This window comes from Monodon monoceros, unplaced genomic scaffold (assembly GCF_005190385.1).
Source record: "Monodon monoceros isolate NGI ecotype Baffin Bay Population unplaced genomic scaffold, NGI_Narwhal_1 Super_Scaffold_9, whole genome shotgun sequence".
NCBI classification, from domain to species: Eukaryota; Metazoa; Chordata; class Mammalia; order Artiodactyla; family Monodontidae; genus Monodon; species Monodon monoceros.
In genome coordinates, this window is record NW_021703786.1 from 38,155,954 (window position 1) to 38,168,998 (window position 13,045).

The following is a 13,045-nucleotide window of genomic DNA, read 5'->3' on the forward strand; positions in this document are numbered from 1 at the left end:
GCCCCAAATGGGTTGTTTTCCTCTCTCCCACTTTGGGTTTGCGCGGCCCTGCCGTGACAAGGGGCAACACCTGGGTTAGGCGATCAGGAGGAATCCGCTGCCTAAGTGCGGCCCGGAGCTTCCGAGGCCTCCAAGAGGACAGAGCAGCCGACTGTCTACATGTCCCAGGCTTGCTGTAAGGACCGATGGAAAAGCACCTCCAGGGGTCCGTCCCAGGAGCGTCCCCGTGGGAGGACGGTCTCACTTCCTCTCCAAGCCCCCACTCGCCACCTCCGGGCGCCGGCTCCGATTCAGCTGGCGTCTATCTGCCTGTGAGAAGCCAGGAATTACGAGGAGGCGGCGAGGGCCAGAGGTTTAGAGGGGGCCACCGCCCGGAGTAAACCTCGGGCTGCACTGAGACTTTCGCGTTGCCCGTGAACCGGCAGAGCAAGGTGGGGTGACGGACACAGCTCCCGGGAGGCCCAGTGCACGGGAACTCGGGGTGCCCTCTGCGGGGAGCACGTCCGTCCTCAGCCTGCCTCCTGGCCCTGTGGACTCTCAAACAGTAATGGAGGGCAGGCATAAATCCCCTCCCCTGTACTTGCTATGTAAGAAAAGGGACCTCCAGGGAGCTCACAGTCTAGACAGAGAAAACTGCATATATGTAGGAAAACAAAGGCATGTGAAAACTAGCCACCTTCTCTACTCTAACTGCTTAAAAGGGCTGGGCTTAGCTGAGAGCTTCACATAAAGATGACCGGTCGACCACCAAAGTGATCCCAGAAGGAATTCCCTTATTAACGTGGATCTGCACCCGCTTTCCTCTGAGCCCCACAGGACTACCTCTTGGCCTTTTAGGGGAGAAGAGAACGCATCCTGAGAAGGGGTGGTCTTATAGTTTCGGCGTACAGGTCTCTCGCCTCCTTGGTTAAATTTATTCCTAGATATTTTATTCTTTTAACGCAATTGCTGACAAGATTGTTTTCTTCATTTCTCTTTCTCTCAGTTCGTTACTGGTATACAGAAATGCAGCAGATTTCTGTATATTGATTTTGAATCCTGCAACTTTACCGAATTCATTGATGAGTTCTACTAGTTTTTTGGTGACATCTTTAGGATTTTCTACGTGTTATATATTGTCATCTGTAAAGAGGGACAGTTTTACTTCTTCCTTTCTGAGTTGGATGAATTTTATTTCTTTTCTTGCCTAGTTACTCTAGGTAGAACTTCCAACACAATGTTGTATAAAAGCGGAGAGAGTGGACATCCTTGTCTTGTTACTGATCTTAGAGGAAAAGCCTTCAGCTTCTCACCATTGAATATGATGTTAGCTGTGGGCTTGTCATATACGGCCTTTATTATGTTGAGGTGCATTCCCTCTGTATCCACTTTGTTGGAAGTTTTTATCACAAATGTATGTGGAAGGGAGGGAAATTCTCACACAGGCTACAACGTGGATGAACCTTAAGGACATCATGCTCAGTGAAATGCAGAAGGACAAATACTGTCTGATTCCACTTAAGTGAGGTCCCTGGAGTCGTCACATTCATAGGAACAGAAAGTAGAAGGGGGGGGCTGGGGAGGGGGGGGCGTTAGTGTTTAACGGGGACAGTTTCAGTTTGGGAAGATGAAAGTGTTCTGCCGGTGATGGTAGTGATTGTTTTGTTTTTGTTTTTGTTTTTGCGGTACGCGGGCCTCTCACTGTTGTGGCCTCTCCCGTTGCGGAGCACAGGCTCCAGACGCGCAGGCTCAGTGGCCATGGCTCACGGGCCCAGCCGCTCCGCGGCACGTGGGATCTTCCCGGACCGGGGCACGAACCCGTGTCCCCTGCATCGGCAGGCGGACTCTCAACCGGGCTTCAACTGCGCCACCAGGGAAGCCCGGTAGTGATTGTTGCATTACAATGTGAATGCATTTAATTCCACTGAACTGTTCACTCAGAAATGGTTCAGATGGTAAGTTTTATGTAAGTTTTACCACAACTAAAAATTAAATCAAGTTTTTGAAATTAGCCAGGTATTTCTAAATGCCACATGGTTTTGGTGCTGCTTTATGTGGAGTGTTTGATACGACACAAAAACACAATTAGAAGATTAATCTTGCTGACGTTTAATTGGGCTCAAGGCAGAAGCCTGGGTCTTTCAGTCTTGTCCAAAGTGTCTTGGTCCTCCTGCTGGCATGATGCCCTAATTGCAAGCAAGGCACTAGGATTCCTTCTAATGCCCAGGCAGCCCTGATGGGAATTTGGTGGGAATGGACAAGTATCTCACGGCACGTGTCTGACACAGGGCTGCTGGCTTGTTGGCTGGCATCGCCGACCGGGTCTGAGAGGTGAGGGGTTCTTTGCTTTCAGCGCAATCCCCCGAGAAAAGGGACTAGCTCGGCTTGCTCTGTTTCTGGAAGGACCAGGAAAATCTGCTCCCCACAGATTTTTGGTAGCTGTGTATTCTCTTTGGCTTCTGTCTAGAGGAGCAAAATAAACAGACGTGGGGAAAACAAACACAAAAACAGGGCGGGGCAAGTGCTGACCCGTTCCCTTGATTCACTGCTCGGCAGGAGACTGTTTGGCGCCAAAACCCTTGTCCTGCACTTTCCTCCCCGGCCCTGAAATCACAAACAACCCTTTGGCCTGGCTTCTAACGAGCTTCTGGTGAGCACAGCCCATGCTTCTGACACAGAAAACACAATTAGACGTGCACAGGTGCCCGTGAAATGCCCGGCTAGGTGCCAGGCGCTCGCCTCCCTGAGAACTCCACCCTGGGCTTTCTCAGGAAAAAGCCCAGGCGCCTGGGCCCATGAGGGTGGGGGAAGCTAACAGCAGGGAGAGAACGTCATGTTTTGGTTTCGAGCCCTGGGCCAGGGCCAGACCACCAGGGCAGCGAGAGAGAAAACAGGGTGTGCGTGGATGTCTCAGGACCAAAGAACCGGGTGAAACATGACGGTGGTGGGACACAGGGGCCACTTTGGGAAGGTGACCCACTCTGGGGCCTCGGTCTTGTCACCTGGAACACGAGGATGATGAGAGACACCGCGTCTCCCGGCCTGGCGACTGAATGACACACTGCCAGTAAAGCATCTGGCCCAGCGCCCGGCGTGGAGTTAGGGCTTCCTCAACACTGGCCGTTATTAAAGGAACAAGCTTCAGGCGTTTCGGTTCATTTCAGAAGCCATTTTTAGACGTTGACTTGTAATACCCATGCAGAAGCTGGCCGTGAAAACAGGAAACACAGGCTCTGAGGGCAGCTGGGACCTGAGATCCGTCCCGGGTGGGACCAGCTTGCTGTGGAGTTGCAAACCAGGAGGCAAACTGTGGTCTGTTCACTCCTTTGCGTTTTTGTCGGCTTCTTTCCTGGGGTGGCGGAGGAGGGGTTTTTTGGGGGCTGCAGAGGGTACGGTGGGGATCCCTGGTCCCTGAGAGGCTGTAATAAAGACGTGAAATCTGCTGCATTTGCTTGTTTTTGCTGCAAAACCCACTATCGTCTAGTTGTGATGATGGAATGCCACCTCGCGTGAACACACGCAAAAGTGAGCAAGCAAGCCCGGCGAAAGGAACGGAGATGCGTCTCACCAGCTTCAGTCACAGCTGGATCCAGGTGCTCGAGTCTCCTCTCCCCTTCCTCTTCGTTCTCTGGTAGCTTCGAGCTACACTCTAAGCCTCGCTCACGATCGCGGACTCCACGCACCGGACGTCACGGAGGGATTCCCGCGGCCTTGCTCGGTCACCTGCCCTCTCCTTGGACCAATAACTCTGGGCAGGGGAATGGGCCCCACAGCTGGCCAGACCTGGGTCCCACGCTCACCCCAGCAGCCAGAGGATGGCGTGGCTGGCAAGCCCACGGGCCCCACGTGGGGCAGATGGGATTGCAGCAGGCACACGGTCTGCACCCTCGAGGCTTGGCGGGGGAGAGTGTGTGTGCACTGCAGGCACGGGCGTGAGCAGCCTTTGTCCGCCCTTCCCCCACTATGCTCAGCAGGGCTGCTCTGGCGCTCTCCAAAGGGTCCGCCTGCTCCTGGCAATCCAAGGTGGGAAAGTTCCTCACTGTTCTTGAATCAAACCATGTGAGTGAGGACTAAGTGCCCCCGAGACAGCTCACGGAACCCTCCAGCCTGCCCGTTGGAACCAATAAGCCATGGTAGAAACGACCCCAAGGCCGGACCCTGAAGACGTCATGGCTTCTGCCTTGCTCTCCTTGGATCATTCTCTGGAGAGGCAGCTGGGTGGTTGGACACGCAGGCCCTGCCCACAGCCACGTGAGGAGCACCGTGGAGGCGCCCCCACCCCCACGCCCGCCAGCCGAGCCCCAGAGGAGGCAGCCCTGGCCGACGCCCTGACGGCAACCTCACGAGACCAAGCAGAACCACCAGCTAAGCCTCCTGACTTGCTGACTCATAGACACTGTGGGAGATGATAAAAGTCCATTGTTCTTTCAAGGCACGAAGTCTGGGGGTGTTTGTTACACAGCTGTAGGTAACTGATGCAGGCAGGCATGGCCTCCGACTTCTAGGGACAGAGTCACTTGGAAAGTTTCCTCAGATCATTTTCAAAGCACTTCTCAGTGACTCTATTAGTGATTGTTACAAAACTGAACATTCACAAGTGGAATCACGCTGAGAACACAGGGCGCTCCTACTGTCTCCACACTGAGTTTGCTGATTTAAAAGCCATGTTCAGGGACTTCCCCGGTGGCGCAGTGGTTGGGAATCCGCCTGCCAATGCAGGGGACACGGGTTCAAGCCCTGATCCGGGAAGATCCCACATGCCGCGGAACAACTAAGCCTGTGCGCCAAAACTACTGAGCCTGTACTCTAGAGCCCGCGAGCCACACCTACTGAGCCTGCGTGCCACAACTACTGAAGCCTGCACACCTAGAGCCCGTGCTCCCCAACAAGAGAAGCCACCGCAGTGAGAAACCCACACGCCGCAGAGTAGCCCCCACTCGTTGCAACTAGAGAAAGCCCGCGCGCAGCAACAATGAAGACCCAATGCAGCCAAAAAAAACCAAAAACAGTGTTCACCGTTGGCTTTGCCTCCTGAGCAAGATGGGGAAGAAGGCAAGGTTTGGACAGAAAGGATGTCTTCGTGTTATCAAGGGCAAGTTTGGCAACCATGGCGACCGCAGAACAGTTGTGAAATCTGCTGGGGACGAGCAGATTCTGAACGCGACCGAGTTTTCCCAGCGGCCCTTCCAGCTGAAGCATCGCCACTCCTAGCAAGCGAGCTGGGACTCGAGGAAGGCCCGCTGTCGGCAGGAAGTAGATCCCAAGCAGGCTCTGCGACGATGGCTCAGACCCCCCCCCACCTCCTGCCTGGTCCCCCCACCCCCCCGCCTGGCTCTCCAAGCCTTGTGGTCACCTGTCCAAGCTGCTTTTCCAAATGAGCCCCCCTCACCCTCCCAAACACATGCCACCAGCGAGGAGCCCAGGGCCTGCCGAGGGCCGTGTGCGGGCACGTCCCTGATCCTGGTCAAGACGTTCCTGTCCACCATGGGTGCTGCCAGGAAACTCTCCAAAGTGCTCTATCTTCCTTGTCTCCCATTGCTGAACCCCAATCTTTGAAAGAGATGCCATACTATTTAGTAGTTGCTCAGCATACCAGCCAGGACCCTGCAAGACAGAAACCCCAGCTCACACAGGCTCTCATGGCTGCTGGCTCAGGGCTCCAGCTGTGTCCTCCAGAATCTGGCCACGAGCAGGGCAGCCCCCAGGCCCGGTGGGTGGGGAAACGCACTCTCCCAGAGAAAACAGACCTTCAGGGAGAGACTCATTTGAAAACAGTAGGAGTCCACTTCCATCCCCACACCTTCATCCCATCTCTGCTAGCACACCTTATCTGATGGGCAGCTCATCACTTGTAGAAGTAATTCCTTCTGCGGACTTGTTCTCCTCTCCGTGATTGGCACCCACTGGGCCAGTCCTGCCTAATCACCAATCACCGTCCCCTCTCCCCCCGCTTCCCTTTGCCTGTAAGTCACCGAAGGATGGGCCGGACACACAGGGCCATTGTCCCGGGAGCTGCCGAGCCCTGAGTCAGGCACTGCTGCCTTTGGGGAAAATCCTGCCATCTCATTTCTCCCACCTAAAATAGCCACTTCCTTGTTGGGGGAAGCAGGGTGCTGGGGAGCAGGAAAGGGCCTGGATAAGCCATCCAAAGATGCCTGGTGTGCAAACATTCCTGGAGGGTCACTGTTGACATCAGCCAGACACCAGGCACTTCCGGGGCCGACTGTAAACAGAGTGGTGCAGAAGGTCACCGCAGGGGCTGCAAACCACATAAGCGTCTACTCCACGGAGTGTGACTTTCTCCTAAAGGAATTTGTAGTTGTTTGCAGATAATATCGACGCCCAGCCCTTCCCTTTCATGTCAGTTTGAGGGAGTAGATGGCCGGACACAGTGGGAGTCAAGCTCAAGGGCGTGCAAGCCTCCTTTAATTAAGCTTCCCTCTCATGGCTGCCTTGAAGCTCACGGACACGCAGTGCACAGTTCTGAGGTGCCTCAGGGCCTGGCCAGTCCAGGAGGGACGCGCCTGCTGCTGTCTGGGGTGCTGCCCTTTGCTGAACGAGGGGCTGGAGGCAGCATCACCCAGCTGCGTTCAGCTCACCCTTCTCCCGGCTTCTCCTCAGCCCCAGGCAGGTGGACGGGCACAGGAGCCCGTCCTGGGTTCCCTCCACCGCTGTCCCCTGTGCCACCCGCCGGCAAGGACAACGTGCATTGGCCACACGGCCGAGGGCGCTCCGCTTACCCAGCTGCAGAATGACAAGGTTTTCTGGGAGGCCCTTCAAATATACAGCCACCTCTTCCCCCAGCGGACTTGCTGTCCCTGTGCTAGACACCTTGTTGCACCCCAGGCTGATGGGAGGGAGGGGCACCTCGTGTGCCCTCATCTGGGCTGCCCCCGCGGGTGGGCGAGGGGGCAGCAGGTGGAACCGGGGGCTGGTCTCAGTACCAGACTGCGAGCTCGTCAGAGGGCAGAAGAGAGAGGGGGTGGAGGTGGTGGGAAGAGTGCAGACTTCTCCTGACGGGTCATGGGCTCTATTGGAACTCCTAACCATGGCGGGAGAGCCCCTTGGCCTCCAGGATCCCGAGGTGCCTCTGGGGAGGAGCAGGCCGGGGCTCAGTTCTGGCCTTGCTCCTGAGCCTGGGGCTGGGGGCTGCTGGACCAGTTTCTCAGGTGTCAGAAGCTGCCTGCACCACCGTTCTGGGTGGAGACTGGGCGAGGGAGGGACCTGGCATTTCTCACACTCACCAGAGGCTTGCTTCTAGGGGTGAGCATCGCCTGGGAGCTCGTTAGAAATGCAGACAGTCAGCCCCACTCCAGACCTACTAGTTGGAATCTGCATTTTAAATGACTTTAGATGACCCCCTGCCCCCCCTCCTTGCATTTTAACCTTGGAGAAGCAGAAGTAGGGTTGGAGAATCAGGGCCCCAGCTCAGCGGAGGCCAACTCTGAAGGGCCCTTCAGAAGCTGCTGTTTTCACCCAAATCTGGAATCCAGGGCTAGGTCAAAGATTACTTTTGGATTCAGAATGCTCAACATAAAAATGCACCTTGAACAAAGGTGTCAGTGGGGCCACCGAGATATGTCCCATCCCAGAGCCTGTGAAGGTGACTTTATTTGGAAACAGGGTCTTTGCAGATGAAATGAAGGATCTCGAGATGAGATCACCATGGATTACACCGTGTGGGTTCTAAATCCAATGACAGTGCCCTGATAAGAGACAGAAGAGGCGACAACCACACAGGCCGAGTGATGTGGCCACAGCTACCAGGAGCTTTCAGAGGGAGCGCGGCCCTGCGACACCTTGATTTCAGACAGGGAGCAGATCTGTGTCCTTGGAAGCCCCCAGTTCGTGGCCATTTATTATGGCAGCCACAGGAAGCTATGGCCACGTGGGTGCCTTCCCAGACCGGGGAGGAAAGAATGGCCAAAAAAGTGATGCAAGAAGAAGCAGTAACCCTGCCAGTCCCCAGTCCCAGCAATCTCAGCTTTGTTCCCAGAATTAGCTACGTTCCTCCTCATTTCCTTATTTCTTTTTAATGCTCCGTGAAGCCCAAGTACAGTCCAGACAGCAGGCACTGGTCTTGCGTGGCCGGCGGGTCACCAGACTGTCCGAACCAGCGGGGCGGCTCCTCCTGTATCCAAACATACCGTCTCGTTCGTCCCTGACTCCACCTTGTTCGGAAATTATTTAAAGCAGTTATGATACAGCGAACTGAGTCATATTTTAACTGCTTAAGTACCCCTTAAAAGCAGACGTTCTTTAACAAGCCCTTTGGCTGAGTCCGCTAAGCCTCGAGCACTGTACTTCAGTTAATTTAAAGCAGGGTGTGCCAGTCCTGGGTCTGGACGGACAGAAACTCTGAAGGCTCTGGGGCTATTAGATCATTTCATCATTTCCCTTTAAAAAGTTTTCAGAATTCGTATATAAAGATGCAGGGCAGTACTTTTCAACCCTGACTCGACTTGGAAACATTTGGGGAGCTTGAAAATAACAATGGCAGTGTCTGGGCCTCTCCTCCGATCAGTTCATCAGAATCTCTGGGGACATCTGGCAACCACCTGCCTTGTGGAGTACAGTCACCTCATGGGGGCTCCATGGAAGCCCCCTTTGTCAATATCCTCTTAGGAAATGCCTTTTCTGCTTCAATTAGCAGAGCTAATTAATTTTATGTTGCCTACAACAAGCACCTGGATCGTTGCAGGGTCTAGAGACTGTGATAACCCCCATTTTACAGAGCAGGAGCCTGAGGCCCAGAGAGGTTCGACCCCTCGCCCAAGGTCACACAGCTAAGGAGGTGCAGAGCCTGCCCTCTTAGCCACTAGGTTGGGGACACGCATTGTCCCCACGCCCTCTCGGTGCAGCCTTTAGCAGTGAACACCCGCTCATGACGCTGGAGCGGCTGGCGGGGAGGGGTTCGTGGTGTCAACCGGCGCCCGGGCACCTCTCACAAGAGAGGCAGTCTCTGCCATGGCCAGTGGAGAAGGGGGGGGGCCCAGCCTCATCCCCACTCGTGCACGGGCCCCTTTCCGAGCACAGGTGCACGTCTCCGAAGCACACACCTGTCCCGCTCACCATCCAGGAGCCCCGGGCCAGGGCTGGTCCCCCACCGGCAATTGCAGACGGTAGGACGACACGTGTGGCAGAAGGGGGTCCTGGAAGGTGGTGCTCGTTGCCTGAGCCGCCCTGCGGCTAATGGGAGTGGAGGCCACTTCCCTGCAGGTGGAGTGGGCAGAGGCCGCCTCGCGCCCAGAGGCCCCCCTGGGGCTGGGCCCGGGGCCCTCCACTGCAGCCCTCTGCACACGGCACCTGAATTGGGTTCACTCCTCCAGAAATCGGGGGTCAGGGCCCCAGGGGCCCAGGAGAGGCACAGAGGTGAAAGGTCACTGCAGCTGGGGGTGCAGTCTGGACCTCCTTCGTGTCCTTCCGGGGGGCTGCACAGCGTGGGGCAGGGGCGCCTACACAGGGCTGCAGTTACAAGGTGTAGCGTCTGCCCAGCAGCAGCGGCAGCATCTGAGGATTTGTACAAACGCACACTTCTGAGTTTCTACTGAATCAGAAGCTCTGCAGGTGGGGCTCAGCGCTCTGGGCTTTAATAACCTCCAGGTAATTCTGATGCACACTCAAGTTTGAAAGCCACTGGCATATGCAGCCCTACGAAGTAGGTATTACAATGTGTCCCATTTTATAGCCGAGGAAAAGAAGGTTTGAGCCAGTTGCCCAAAGTTACACAGTTAGTAAGAGGGACTAAATTAGTTAAGATTAAGTTCAGCCATGAATAACGAAATAAAACCCCAAAGAACCATAGACTATACAAAATGGTTTATTTTTCCCTCACGATCCAAGATAGCTGCTGGAGCACCAACCATTATGTCCACATTCCAGGACACAAAAAGGAGGAAAGGGAGGAGGGTCATGCCCTGTGCCTTTAAAGATGCCTCCAAAATTTTTATATGTCTTCAGCTTACATCCCATTGGCCACCTCTCAGTTAATTGCTTCACCAGCAGAAAGAGAAGCCGGGGGAAATGAAGTCTGTTCTGAGTTACCATGAACACAGGTAAAGCCTGGGGTTCTACTGCTATGGAAGAACATAGATCCTGGGGACTAATAGGCAGTCTCTGCCCCAGAGGGTGCAGCTGGAAATCCAAGCGGATACTTTCACCCTCTGACCCTATGTTTTGTTTACACCTTGCCTTTCTCCTCCCCTTTCAGAAATTGCACAAAGACCAAGCCTTCCCGAACATCTTCTTGCTGCCTGCTGTGTCCCTTGCACCCAGAACAATGTGTGGCAAGTAGCAGATCTGTCACTGAATGTAGCTTTCATGAAGATTACATTAGATCATACATGTACAAGGTCCGTCTGCCTAGGGATTCAGAATGTGGCCGCTATTCACTCAGCACCGGGCTTCCTAGTCAAGTGTGGCGGCCCTGCCCGGCTTTATCTCAGACTCTGCTTCTCAGCCACCCCTGCCTCCACGTAGGGCCTTGTAGCATTGGGCTTCCTGACCGGGGCCCAGCCTTGGGCTTTCGAGGTAGTCAGTGCTGTTGACTGGGCCCGGGGAACCCTCCAGCCACAGCTTGGGGCGGGGAGCGGCGACTGGACAGGTAGAGTCACTGTCCCAGCCCAAAACCCTGGGCACAAAGGCTGCGGCTGGGGCTGCCTCCCCACGGTGGGTGGGGCGTTTCAGCCCAGCCCCTTTCTACCTTGGGGGTCCCTTGCAGGTGCAGGTTCCAGGAACCCCGGCAACCCTCCTTCCCGCACGTGGGGCACCCCGAGCTCCTGCATGGGGTCTGCACCTGGCCCTGGGGCGCTAACTGGGTCAGCCTGCGGAGCCCAGGGCCGGCCGCCCGCGCTGGTCGCCTTCCCCTGCCAAGTGGTGCACAGAAACCCAATTTCCCCTGAATCTCCATGTGGGGGGCACACGAATGGGCCTTATTCAAACGCGAGCTGGAAGCAGATGGTGTCAGTGCCGGTTGTTCCATTGTGACTGCCCCAATTACAGAAAAACACTCATTTCACAGGATTTTTCAGAGTGAAGCAAATCTTTAGAAGGAATTGTCCTCGTTTTTTCTCCACAGATAGAAGGAAGGCTGTGAGGGCTCATTTTATTTATTAGTCATGTGGATTCAGGTCAGTTCCTGAATCTCCTTTGTTGGGCCGCCTCCTCCCAGGGCTATTGTGGGAGGGCTGAAGGCGAGGTGTTTGCGGGGTCCCCTGTGAGCGGAAAGCAGCCCGGCACCAAGGGGTCCCTGCGTGTCCCGCACTCAACCGCTGAGAGTCCCTGCCACCCTCTCGAGCCCCGCCGGCCCTTCCCTCCCCCGTGGGGAAGCGGGTCCTACGGTCCTGGTCCGGGGCCGCGCACTGAGTTCTCCGGCCTCTCAGCCTCTGTGCACTATTTTTTTTTTTTTCCTGGTACGCGGCCCTCTCACTGCCGTGGCCTCCCCCGTTGCGGAGCACAGGCTCCGGACGCGCAGGCTCAGCGGCCATGGCTCACGGGCCCAGCCGCTCCGCGGCATGTGGGATCTTCCCGGACCAGGGCACGAACCCACGTCCCCTGCATCGGCAGACGGACTCTCAACCACTGCGCCACCAGGGAAGCCCCGAGAAGGGCTTTTTAAATGACAGCAACAACAATCTCAATCTCTCCATAACGGAGTGAGGATGTCTGAAGGGCTGGGAAGGACTCTGCTCCTGAGAACTGGAGGGTCTCGACCGGCAGCCATGCCCCGACTCAGCCGGGACAGCTCTCCCTGCCTAGAGTCCTCGGCTGCGCGTCCCCTTTCCACAGGGCCGGCTCTCGGGGGGAGCAAGGCTGGGCACTGGAAGCCAGAGCGGGTTCCAACGTGGCCGGAAGTGCAAAAAGAGGACTGAGGGACGGTGAGGGCCATCACGGGGCTGCGGCCACTGCTGCTCAGGCCTCTGACTCTCGGCTTCAGCCACAGACAGAGTAATAAAGCCACCCCCAGCTTTGCAGCATCCCCGAGAGCACCAGAGGGTAGAGCCGCAGGCCAGTGTCATCACCCAGATGGCTCTAGAAGACAGGCCTCGCTGGAGAAGAGGGAGGATGCCGTGAGTTCTGCTGCGTGATCGCAGGCTTGTAAAGAGCACTGACTCTGAAGCAGACAGCATCTGGGCCTTCTGGGAATCGACCTGCTAATACACCAGGTGCCCAGGGAGGTGGCGCTTTGTCCACGAAAGTATGGAGGAGATCCACTCTTCGGAGAGAGGCAGGGGCCCGTGGGTCGCTGTTCTGTACGTCTCTAGCCCTGAAGTACTGGTGGTTACGCCCGACTGAGATATCACAGCTCAGTTCAACGTCTGCAGGGCTGCAAGCAATCGTAGAAAGCAGGCGTGGGCTGCTCGCTCTGCAGCCTACGTGAGCTACAAAAGCTAAACTCAGGCTGCAAGAGGGGACCCCAGGGCCCTGCTGACATGTGGTCCTGCAGCTGATATCTTTGGGTTGATTCTCTGGATGATAAAAGATTTCATAGAAGACCTCCTGGAACGGGCCTCAGAGACTGATGTAAAAATAGGCCAAAAGGTGTTCATACTGATCACCACCCTCGCTGTAAAGTAAGTGCCTGACGATAAGCTTTTGATTGCTGAGGCTTTCATTTCAGAGACCTCCATCTCGAATAAACATATTGCCAGCTGTGTGACACAGTTACCAGCTACACAAGCAGATAAAGGGCCAGGCCGCCCCACCCATGAAATTCTCCTTTTCGAAAGCCCTAGGTGACCCAGATAACTGGCTGCTTGAGTGACCCCACTTTTCCTTTCCAACACCCTAATTCTCGCTCTTATGTTTTCAATTTGTCAACAAAGAGTAAAGCTGCAAAACCCTGGGTACCCCACCCTCAACCCCAATAATGGTAGAACCCCAGGTCTGTGCCCTCTCTCTCTCTCTCTGACCTCGCTGTGTACCTTCCAGGACTTGTGAGTAATAAACCTTGCTTTTTCAAAGTTCCCTGATGGTTATTGCTGAGGTGTATCTTGCCATCATAAAAAGAACCACAGGGGCTGGTCCAGCCACAACACTGGTTCCAAATGGGGAAATGTTTCTGGGG